We start from the raw sequence: 12,268 nt of genomic DNA, 5'->3' as shown, positions 1-12,268 counted from the left end.
TGAGGTAGCGACCGTTAGTTAGCTTGTTAGGTTTAAAGCCCATCGATTGTAAGTGGGTCACTGAGGTTGCAATTCACATGTATACTGCCACTCAAGACCACTTCAATCCATAAAATAGTGATTAAAATAAACTTCACCTGGAAGATTCTGGAGTGATTGGCTCCAATTCTGCACACCGAAATCACTATATATAAAAACAAAAGGCTTGCCAGACAGTGCAAGATACCTCCGATGAAAATCATGGTAGCGATGAATACGCCGAGAGAGAACTCAACAAGTGCAAAGGGACCAAGACTCTTCAACACTCTCCCTTCATGTTTATGGAGGATTATCAACAAACTCCTAACTGTCTTTAAGAGGGAACTCGACAAATTCCCTCAGTTCATTTCTTGATTAGCCAGGCTATGGTGTATATATTGGACTGCGGGCGGCAAGCACCAGTAGTTTAATCGATCAGGCCAGCAACCAGGAGGTCTTGACCGAGACTGGGTCGCGGAGACTGTAACCTCCAGAAGCAACTGCAGGTAACCTACAAGTATGGGTGTAAATACATTGGAATGTACATCTTTTGGTTAACTCGTATATACGGTGAGAGATACAAACTTCGGCGTGGTCATGGACCGGGCCGCAGGGGCGTTGATGCCCGGAACACTCTCTCGGTGGATATAAATTGAGATACACAACTCTTAAGTGTAAACACAATGCGATTAAAGAAAACCTTATCCATGTGTTTAAACCGAGATGCACTTTTCTCCGATATACACAGTATTGTGACCATACCTGGAGTTTACCTGGAGAGAGTTCCGGGGGTCAACGCCCCCGCGGCCCGGTCTGTGATCAGGCCTCCTGGTGGATCAGAGCCTGATCAACCAGGCTGTTACTGCTGGCTGCACGCAAACCAACGTACGAGCCACAGCCCGGCTGGTCAGGTACCGACTTTAGGTGCTTGTCCAGTGCCAGCTTGAAGACTGCCAGGGGTCTGTTGGTAATCCCCCTTATGTATGCTGGGAGGCAGTTGAACAGTCTCGGGCCCCTGACACTTATTGTATTGTCTCTTAACGTGTTAGTGACACCCCTGCTTTTCATTGGGGGGATGTTGCATCGTCTGCCAAGTCTTTTGCCTTCGTTGTGAGTGAAGCCACCTTCTCTGTAGAATTTTCTAGAGTCAACACAGAGAGTAATTGCTGCGGCTAATATAAATATAAATGTTATAAAGTTTCTTGTTAATTTATGGACACTGTATAGCTGATCATATTTTTTATTTCGTTATTAAAAACAATTTCCTTTTAACGTGAAAACTACTAGGCTGTGTTAAAAATGAAATTATCTTAGTAACGCCTGAAGAACTAAGCTTTTAGACTCGCAGCAATGTATCATTTCATAACAGAGCACACCACGGGGTAAGATTAACACAGTGTAATGAAAATATGGTAAGACAGGGCTTGGATCAGAGTTTCCAACAGTGTTGAAAAAAGACACAAAATGCAAACACTATGACATTTTATTGGAAACCTTCGAGCCTGGGACCTTAGTCACTTCTCATGCATAAGATCCCTGAAACGAAACGTTTCCAGTGTCCCAGTTTTTGCATTTTGTGGGCATTTTTCCAACAACCTATCGGTATGACATACCCTTTTTACCATTTTAATATCTATAATTTAACGAGACACGTAAAACTGTAAATTCAGAGGCGTAAATAAAAACTAAACGATCTCTGAATTACGATCTATGTCACAGACTCGCTCTTCTGACTGCAAGACCAGGCAGAACTGGACATTTCTATAACCGCATCAAAGGTGTTCATAGGGATATGAGACCAGTGGTGTCCCCAGCACCTGGTATTGAGATCAGTAGCTGTCCCCAGCACTTTGTAGTGAGATCAGTGGCGTCCCCAGCACGTTTGTTTCCTGTAGTAAACCAGTTATATATGCGTGAAGGTACGGAGATATGCTCCCACTCGAGGTTCTTCGTAACTACACAGTATTGTTTTTTCCCCTCTCACATACCCACAGATGATCTCTCCCTGAAAACTCAGTCTGTCAGCTTGTCTCCAGGCGTATCAAGCCTTATATCAAATTTCCTCAAAATTAATTTAAGTAACTTGTCCATGCCCCGTCTCTTCCTTCTTATGGTTCATGCAAAATTTCTTCAGACTAATCCGCCTCGTACCTTTAAATATATTCAGGCTTCCGTGGAGGCAGGGGGAAAGGGAAGGTGCATCCAGGTATTAGGTGTAAGTGCTGAGGTTTGGGAGTTCTAGAAGAGTGAAGAAGCTTTGAGGTCTGAGAGTGTTGGGAGTGAGGAAGAAACTGCAGTACCTAGGAAGTCATTGTGAATAGGGTGTCGTGGGAGGAGTGACATTGATGGGTGTCGTGGGTGCTTCAGTGATGGGAAACAGAGCTAGCGCCAAAATACATGTACTCCCATTTTATTTGGCAAAATGATCATTGCCTTAAAAGCCATGGTCACAAATTCTGGCGACAAACCACATTTGTTGAGGACATCGTAGAATACAAACAGTCCATTACTTTACCTACGATCGTGAAAGTCAATGAGAAAGTCGATCACACATACCTGTAAGCGAAAAGAAAAATATATGAATTTACATTTTCCATGGAAATTATGCGCTCAACGAATTTCAATAGACAGAGTTTAATATGTGAAAATAATAGGCTGTAATTGTACTGGCAGGATAGCCAGCAATGTACTTGTAATAAAAGCAGTAGTACTTGTAATAAAAGTAGTGGTTGTGGTACTAATATGGTAGAAGTGGTAGTGTGGAAAATACTGTATATTTTCCGGAAATACAGTAATTTATGGGTAAATAGATGGCCTATATTGTATTTAATAAAAATTATGTTATCGAAAATGGAAAACCCTGCGCCTGCGCAGACAAGACTCGCCATTTTGTTTGAATTGAGTAACAGACGTTAGTGAATAATGAGAAGAATTTTCATACTCTAGAGGTTAAAATTGGGCTGACACCTCTCAAATAGGAGACGAAATTGTTGGATGTGTATTCCTGCATAACTTGAGATATCAGACGACTGGACAAGACAGCTCCAGGAACCTCAGATAATTCTGTTATGTTTGTAGCTCTGGCCAGTGTTATTTTCATGTATAGACAGTGAGGTTTTCTGAGTATGATACACCTTGATCTCCAGTCAAATTGGTGAGTGAGTTTAAGATATTCCCCTTCTGTTATGTATATGTGTATATATATAATCCTTTTTTAATTTTAATATACAGTCCACAAATTTATATATTTACCAGCATTCCTGGTGATACATATTTCATTTGTAATTAATAGGTCCAGAGCAAGTTGTGGATATGACAGTTGTAGGTATCGATGGGGGACATTTTTTGCGACCTAGGTGTCCCAAATTCCTACTTGTCTAACTGATAAATAATAATTATCTTTGTTCATTTACTGTTATGTACGTAATGATACATTCAGATAAATGTAATTTTCCACAGGTAGAGCTGTTGTTGTCACTGCTGTTAGTAGTAACTGTAGTGGCACTGATAACAAAGCAATATTACTGTTGCTCTAAATAATAAGAATAATAATAATAATAATCATAAAAAGAAGAAGAAATAGAAAACGAAGATGACGAAACAGGAAAAAAATACCAGAGAAATGACGGTGAAAATTCCTACGGGTAATCACTTAACTGCTATCATGGTCTGGAGGGTTTATAAAAATAAATCTTTCAGTGGCGGCCCTTGGCTTCACACAACACTTAACTGAGACAACGAAGTGACACTGAGAGCTCCACCAACATGATAGCTCCCATCTGTACCAGTCATTGTGGACAAATGTTCTTGTAGTTTTGTGACTTTTATATGCCTTTCTATTTTGGGATGGATGACTAGGTCTTGGTTTAGCAAAGGGTTGTGTATGTGTATGTTATGTCTGTGTGTCTGCCTACTTGTGTAGATAATAGGAATTTTCCCCACGCTGTGTAGCTATTTGAGTGTGTTGATTGTAAAAGTTTTTCTTCACTTTGTCACTATTTGATTGTAAGAGTTTTTTTTTCATCCTGTATAGTTATTTGATTGTGTTGATTGTAAGATTTTTTCCTCGCTCTCTGGCCAGCCTAGTGTCCATGTCGATCGAAAGATTTTCCCTGTTTCTGCTTGTCTGTTATAAGTTTGATATTCACTATGTGTGTGTCTTAAATGTCTCTCTCTGGCTGGTTAACTGTTGTGGCCTCACCTAGCAGCCTCGGTCAGATGACCAAAAGCTCCAACAGCTGGTAATCATCCAAGACCCGCGTCAGGAAACACTTGCCCTGTTTCCTGACAAACCTTACGCAAGCTAACTTAACCTAGCAGGAGCTAATGCAGCAAAGATTACAATTTTATTAAATATATCATCTAGAGCAACTGTTCTGCTCAATGTCGCGTTATAAATAAACCTGCGATATATATATATATATATATATATATATATATATATATATATATATATATATATATATATATATATATATATATATATCACATGACGCAATCCTACAAGAATCACGCACCCAGCAGAGCTAGGTGTTTTATCGTGATCCGAGGACATACCACTCAATCCTACAATGATATATATACTGTTCGTGGAGCCTAGTACACCAAAAGGGAAGTAGAATGAAATGAGCTCAGAGGCACCCACACCACCGTATGGCCTCGGATCACGGTGGGTGATTTTTGTAGTGTTGAGTGGTCCTGTGGGTTAGAGCGTCAAGTGATTTTCGCTCACCACGAGGCGGGCCAAAACGACATGGGTTCGAGTTCTCGGCTAGTTGCAGTGTTGTTAATGATTATATACCACTCGTTCGTGGTTACACCTCTAGTGTAAATTGTGGGACCTATAGCCTCGGAGAAGTGGATAAAAAGGTTTCAAGTAAGATTATTTGGATTTCTTACTGAAGCCGTTTGAATATTCCACTTCCCCTACCAACCCATCTTTTCATTATTTTTTTACCATTAGGTATATTTCATTACATAATATGGTACAGAAGATATAAGAGATACATTGTTGATACAAAGATGGCACATACAGTACATGAGGTGTGAGAAATATATGTCTAGTACATATTATTACGTGTTTGTCACTGATTATAATGAGAAAATTTCATCCAGCTCCTCAGAGCTGGGTCGCATGCCCAAAATACAGCAGGCATTACCCCTCTGAACAGCCGTACTGAGTCACTGGAAGGGAAAACTAGCTGCCCTTGGATCCCTAGTTACACACATTATATATATATATATATATATATATATATATATATATATATATATATATATATATATATATATATATATATATATATATATATATATGTAGACAGCCTGTACTGTCTGCACAAACAGCCCATGCTGTCTGCCAGCTTAGTTCATATTTTGCGCCACTCAGGTGCTGCCCTCTGTAGCCAGGCCTCTCGGTGGGCACGCCAGCCTGCCGGCCCTTGCCACGCCCTCACTCAAACAGCAGCCTAGCAGCAAGACACAAGTACTCCCAGCTCTCTCTCGTGGGATGGCCCTGCGCAGGCCATGGGCACAAACACACAAGCCTGTGTACCCACCACGACTTAACAATAAAGTAAGAAGCCTCCGAAGACGTATCATTTACTCCCCACTACCATACTACCAAACAAACCCGTTATAAATAGTGGAAAGCGGTGGTCGCAGCAGTTGTGTTTGCCCTGAGAGAGGAAGGAAGAGGTATGAAGTCACCTTCACTTCATCATCCCATACAACAAGCATCCATCTCTCAACGAGTTATCCTGATGTCGTGTCTGCACGTTTGAGCATCCAGACACAGGTACAAGCAGGATCCAGCCGAAATTTGCGGAAATTCTCCGAGAATTGTAAGTGACCCCACGCTACAGTGTCCCACGCTGTTTCTCAAGTCACGTGTTCAGCATCACTTGTATGTTGCTGTTGTTGTTCAGCTCAGCACAGCTGTTTCAGCAAGCCAGAGGTGAGTTTCGTGGCGATTTCTGCGTCCAGTGTGAGTTCTCCACGTGGTTGTGGGAGGAGGAAGAGGCCGCTCCTTGCCTCGCCCTGCTGTACTCTCACACCTCACCAGCCTACCATACACCACTCACCACTGCTCACTCCCTCTGCTGTGTTTTCTGCTGTTTTCCATGTGAATTCATTGCAAGAGCTGTGTATCCGAGTGCCCGAGGCCACTCGAAGCTACGTAGATCAGCATGACACGTAGATCAGCAAGCCACGTAGATCAGCATGCCACGTAGATCACGATGCCATGTGGATCACGACGCCACGTGGGTGTGGGCGATGTCACGTGGATCTACCAGCCACGTGAGTTACCAGATGTCCTAGGCCTCATGCTGTGGTCTGCTGCCCGCATCACATTGACGTCACCCACGATGCTGCCCAACTTCATGACGTCATGATGTCTGCCTGACGTCACCTCGAGATGTCTGCTGACATCACAGTGCTGCTGATGTCACCTCGCGTCATCACGCCTGACATCACATGATGTCACCATCGAGTGTTTCAGTAATTATTTCAGTATTGTCGAGAAGATTGAGAGAAGATATATGTCGTGTGTTAATTAATTCCTCTCAGTCAGTGTTCTCACATGTTAGTGTACCGTATGTACCGCGGTGTGTTTAAAGTTTCCGTGTGTCCAGTGAGGTCTGAGCCAGACCTGAGTAGCACCACTGTGCTAAGTCACCCATGTGACCAGTGTGTTTGACAGCTATCAGACAGCCCCGAGTGACCGAGCCCTCTTGTACAGAAAGCTTTTATGCTCGTCGCTCGTGATGTTCTGCAGAATCGTACCTGCTACGATTCCCATCGAGATTTGTTTCACTTCACCTCCAGACCGTCAGAGTGCAGTTATATGTAGAAAAACAAGTCTGGGGACGCTTAGACTAACCTCTGCTATAACTCCAACTGTCGAGAGAATGACACACTGTGTCAGCCTCGTGTCACAAGCTTCAGTGAGCAGCCTGCACAAAGATGTCACTTTGACTGCTAGCTCACTCACTGCAGTCTGGTGTATGATGTTACGACTCCCAGATGTTTCGCCCAGTCGTCTCTTGCCACGACTCACTCCACAACTCGCTCCACGCTCGCTGGCAGTGACAGCCCAGCGACAGTACCAGTCGAGAAGTGTCCTCCTGAGTCGCTTGCCAGAAGTCCTGCCCAGTTGCCGAGTTTTGTCGACGCCTCACTCGAGGGCACCAGCATGTCGTGCCCCAGGCTGAGTGAAACCTGCAGCGACTCCTACGATGACTGCTTCACCTTTCCAGAGGAGACCGTAACCTGTTACGTCACAGCTCAGCCGCAGCGATGTCTCCTGTGTTGCAGTATCTGTCCAGATGCAGGAAGGCGTGCAGTGATGCCCTTCGATGCTCACTGCCTATGACCACAATGTTCAGCACACCCCACATGTTTTTTTCTTCCCTCCCTGTAGGAAGTCTTTTTTCCATGTTCATATGTATATATATATATGTTTTTATTTTGTGTTCTGTGCCTTGTTCTTACGAGAGAGAGACCGAGTTCCTTTTACCACCAGTATCGTCGCGTCGGGACGACGCGCGGTAGGTGGCCGAGCATATGTAGACAGCCTGTACTGTCTGCACAAACAGCCCATGCTGTCTGCCAACTTAGTTCATATTTCGCGCCACTCAGGTGCTGCCCTCTGTAGCCAGGACTCTCGGTGGGCACGCCAGCCTGCCGGCCCTTGCCACGCCCTCACTCACACAGTGGCCTAGCAGCAAGACACAAGTACTCCCAGCTCTCTCTCGTGGGATGGCCCTGCCCAGGCCATGGGCACAAACACACAAGCCTGTGTACCCACCACGACATAACAATAAAGTAAGAAGCCTCCGAAGACGTATCATTTACTCCCCACTACCATACTACCAATCAAACCCATTATATATATATATATATATATATATATATATATATATATATGCAAACAATCGCAGGCGGGGGTAACCGTGGCCAGTGACACCTATGCTACTCTGAGACCTCTTTCCCTGCTTTGGTTGCTCCCTTGCAAATTGCACAGCTCCTGATGATGCACTGAGAAGTGTGAAAGTACTTGAGCTAAAGATTTCCACCCCACCCGTGGCTTGTCCTATATATATATATATATATATATATATATATATATATATATATATATATATATATATATATATATATAAATATATATATATAAATATATATATATATATATATATATATATATATATATATATATATATATATATATATATATATGTCGTGCCGAATAGGCAGAACTTGCGATCTTGGCTTAAATAGCAACGCTCATCTTGCCATATAGGACAAGTGAAAATTTGTGTATGCAATAATTTCGCCAAAATCATTCTGAACCTAAAGAAAAAATATATTTCACTGTGCTTGTTTAGTATTAAATTATTGTAAACAAATCTAAAATATATTTATTTGGGTTAGGCTAAAATAAATTGTTCTTGTTGTAATAAGGTTAGGTAAGTTTCCTAAGTTCCTTTTGGTGCAAAATCATAAATTTTTACATCAACATTAATGGAAAAATATATCTTTAAACGTATAAGAGAAAATTTTAGAAAGGACTTAATTTTAAATGAGTTCTTGCTAATTGACCAGTTTTACATATTCGGCACGACATATATATATATATATATATATATATATATATATATATATATATATATATATATATATATATATATATATATATATATATATCTATAAATATATATATATATATATATATCGTGTGTGGGGGATTACTCTGATACTCTATCAAATTAAAGAAACGTGCGATCACCGATTCACTTACTGGTCAGACCTGTATGTGCTTAAACTGTGAATAAAACAACTGCGTCCTCTTTACTTAACCTTGTTGACTAAGGTGCACTGCGTTACCTCAGTGCAAATATTAATATTTTTCCAGCTTCTCTGAAGATGGAACTTGGAACTCTTGATTATATGCTCTCGACCAAGCAAACTAGTTTTTCAGGTAGAGCTTTTTGTTCTGACCCGACAGTGTCGTCTTGACCACCAGATCTCCTGGGGTCTTGACGACCAGATCTCGTGGGGTCTTGACGACCAGATCTCGTGGGGTCTTGACGACCAGATCTCCTGGGGTCTTGACGACCAGATCTGATGTGGTCTTGTCAACCAGACCTTATGTGTTATTGTTGACCATATCTGGTGTAGTTTGATGGTCAGATCGGATGAGAAAATGCTAATTTGTTCTGATGAGGTTTTGACGGCCAGGTCTGATGTGGCCTTGACGATCAGATTTTATGCGGTCTTGAGAACCTGGTCTTTGTGATGTTAGGAACTAGGTATGAAGTGTCCTTGACGATTGGGTATGATGCGATACTGACGACAAATACTGTGGTATACCTAAAGGATACCTTGTCTCTCCACCTCTACCTTTCCTTTTCTGGGAAGAGAGGAACAGTTCCATATTAAACCCGTCTTCCCTCCCTAACACTCCTTCCACACACTGGGACCGGTGTCGATTATTTATTCTAGTCTCATCTCATTGCTACGAGTTCTTTCTTTGTTAGATATTTTCAGCTCTATTTATAGTCCCTTTTTTTCGTTCATATTGTCTATTTGTGTGCTAGTAAAGGCCTGGCATAAGTACACGAGCATCACATACATCATGTATATGACACATTCAGTGGGTGCAGGTATTGCTAGAATAACCTTGACATATTCACAGTGTGCAGGTAAGGTTAGAAAACACATTGAATAGCCTGAATTGGTGTGCCTAAGGTACCGTATTTCAGGAATGGTTTGATGAAACATTTATTAATAATAATTTGGGTTAAGTTACAAAAACTACACAGGTCAGAAAATAATCTCAGGGTCTAGTTTATTTCTTGAAATAGTCCAGGACTGTTTTTTAAAAAGTTTGTGTCAGACGCAATTAGAAGAAATAACCTGATTGACTTAGTTCTGGTAAACAAGGAATCTGATAATTAAACGATCTTGAAGTTAATGAAAGTGATTACAAATCGCTTAGTTTCATTATCTCATGAAAATACCTCAGTAACGATAACAAAGTCAAGCTCCCCAATTTTCGCGCTGCAGATTAGATGGAGCTGAGGGATTACCTGAGTGGTGTAGACTCAGGTAACCTGATTAGGGATTATGATGAGGAAGGCCAGATGATAGACAGTGATGATGGATGTCAGTATGCCTTTTCCAAAGCTTTGTACAAGCAACTCTAGCTAAATATATTCCAAGTAGAGAAATTAGATGAAATGTAAATGACCTTAAATAGATGAATAATAGACTAAAACATCTCTTAGGTGAAAAAGAGGCAGCTACACGAATCAAAAGAGGAGAAAGTTACCTTAGTGACCAATATGCAGTATTTATTTTAAGAAGTAAAAGAAAAAAAAGAAAAAAAAAGAAAGAAAACATCTTAGAGAATGTGAAATTAAAGTTACGAGGGAATCAAAGACTAACCCAAAAGGTTTCTTTTATGTATATGGGCATAAGAGTAGAGAGAAGATAGGTCCACTTAAATGTAACACTGGTCAACTTACTGTTATTGACAAAGATGTGCACCATTTTTAACACTATTTTTTTCATCTTTGCCTTTTACACAAGATGATACAGATGTAATCCTAGTTACCAATAATTATACTGGTGAGGATGAAAATAAATTATTCAAGATCAAAGTCACTAGTGACAGAGTCCTCGGACAACTTAATACAGTGAAATCAAATAAGGCACCAAGCCCTGAGTAGCTAGTCTCTTCTGATATCACATCACCACTAATGGGTATCGTACAGGATAACTGAAAGAGGAAATATGTGATACCCATTTACAAGACGAAATATAGGTTGCTGAAGAGTTGATGAAATTAATAATTGAAGAAGACATCGTGGAAGATAGATATAATTTGATAAATGAATCTCAGCAAGGTTTCACGAAGGGGGTTCTTACCTTACGAATTTTCTAACCTTTTTTCCAGTAAAGTATTTAATACTATATATGTGGACTTCAGTAAGGCCTTTGATAGAGTCCTCTGCACAGAAGAGGTATAGGAGAAATTATCTTCTCTGTTGAATCATATTTGACCTATAGCTAACAGTTTGCATGTTTTTTTATTAACATATCGGCCGTTTCCCACCAAGGCAGGGTGGTCCGAAGAAGAAAAACTTTCATCATTATTCACACCATCACTGTCTTGCTAGAGGAGCGCTGACACTATTGTTATAAAACTGCAACATTAACACCTCTCCTTCAGAGTGCAGGCACTGTATTTCCCATCTCCAGGACTCAAGTCCGGCCAGCCGGTTTCCCTGCATCCCTTCATAAATGTTACCTTGTTCCAACTCCAACAGCACATCAAGTCCTAAAAACTATTTGTCTCCATTCGCTCCTAACACGCTCACGCATGTTTGTTGGCAGTCCAACCCCTCGCACACAAAACATCCTCTACCCCCTCCCTCCAACCTTTCCTAGGCCGACTCCCTACCACGTCTTCCCTCCACTACAGATTTTTACACTCATAGTCATTTTCTTGTTACATTCTCTCTACATGTTCGAACCACCTCAACAATCCCTTCTCAGCTCTCCGGATAATAGTTTTGGTAATCCTGCACCTCCTCCTAAGTTCCAAACTACGGATTCTCTGCATTATATTCACAACACGCATTGCCCTCAAACATGACATCTCCACTGCCTGCAGCCTTCTCCTTGTTGCAGCATTTACCACCGATGCTTCGCACCCATGTAAGAGCGTTGTTATAACTATATTCTCATACATTTCCCTCATTACTTCCATGGATAATGTTCATTGTCTCCATAGACTCCTCAGTGTACCACTCAATTATTTCCCTTCGCCAATTCTATAATTGATCTCATCCTTCATAGACTCATCTGCTGACACGTCCACTCCCAATTATCTGAATACATTCACCTCCTCCATACCTCCTCCAATCTGATATCCAATCTTTCATTAACTAATTTTTTTGTTTTCCTCATCATCTTACTCTTTCCTATATTCACTTTTAATTTCCTTCTTTTTACATACCCTACCAAACTCATCCACCAACCTCTGCAACTTCTCTTCAGCATCTCCTAAAAGCACAGTGTCATCAGCAAAGAGCAACTGTGACAACTCCCACTTTGTCTTAGATTCTTTATTTTCTAACCCCACACCTCTTGTTAACACCCGAGCATTTACTTCTCTTACAACCCTATCTATAAATATATTGAACAACCTTGGTGCATGTATGGAAAAAAAAACTGGAAT

This window comes from Cherax quadricarinatus, chromosome 14 (genome assembly GCF_038502225.1).
Source record: "Cherax quadricarinatus isolate ZL_2023a chromosome 14, ASM3850222v1, whole genome shotgun sequence".
Classification (NCBI taxonomy): Eukaryota; Metazoa; Arthropoda; class Malacostraca; order Decapoda; family Parastacidae; genus Cherax; species Cherax quadricarinatus.
This window is presented reverse-complemented; position numbering follows the sequence as displayed.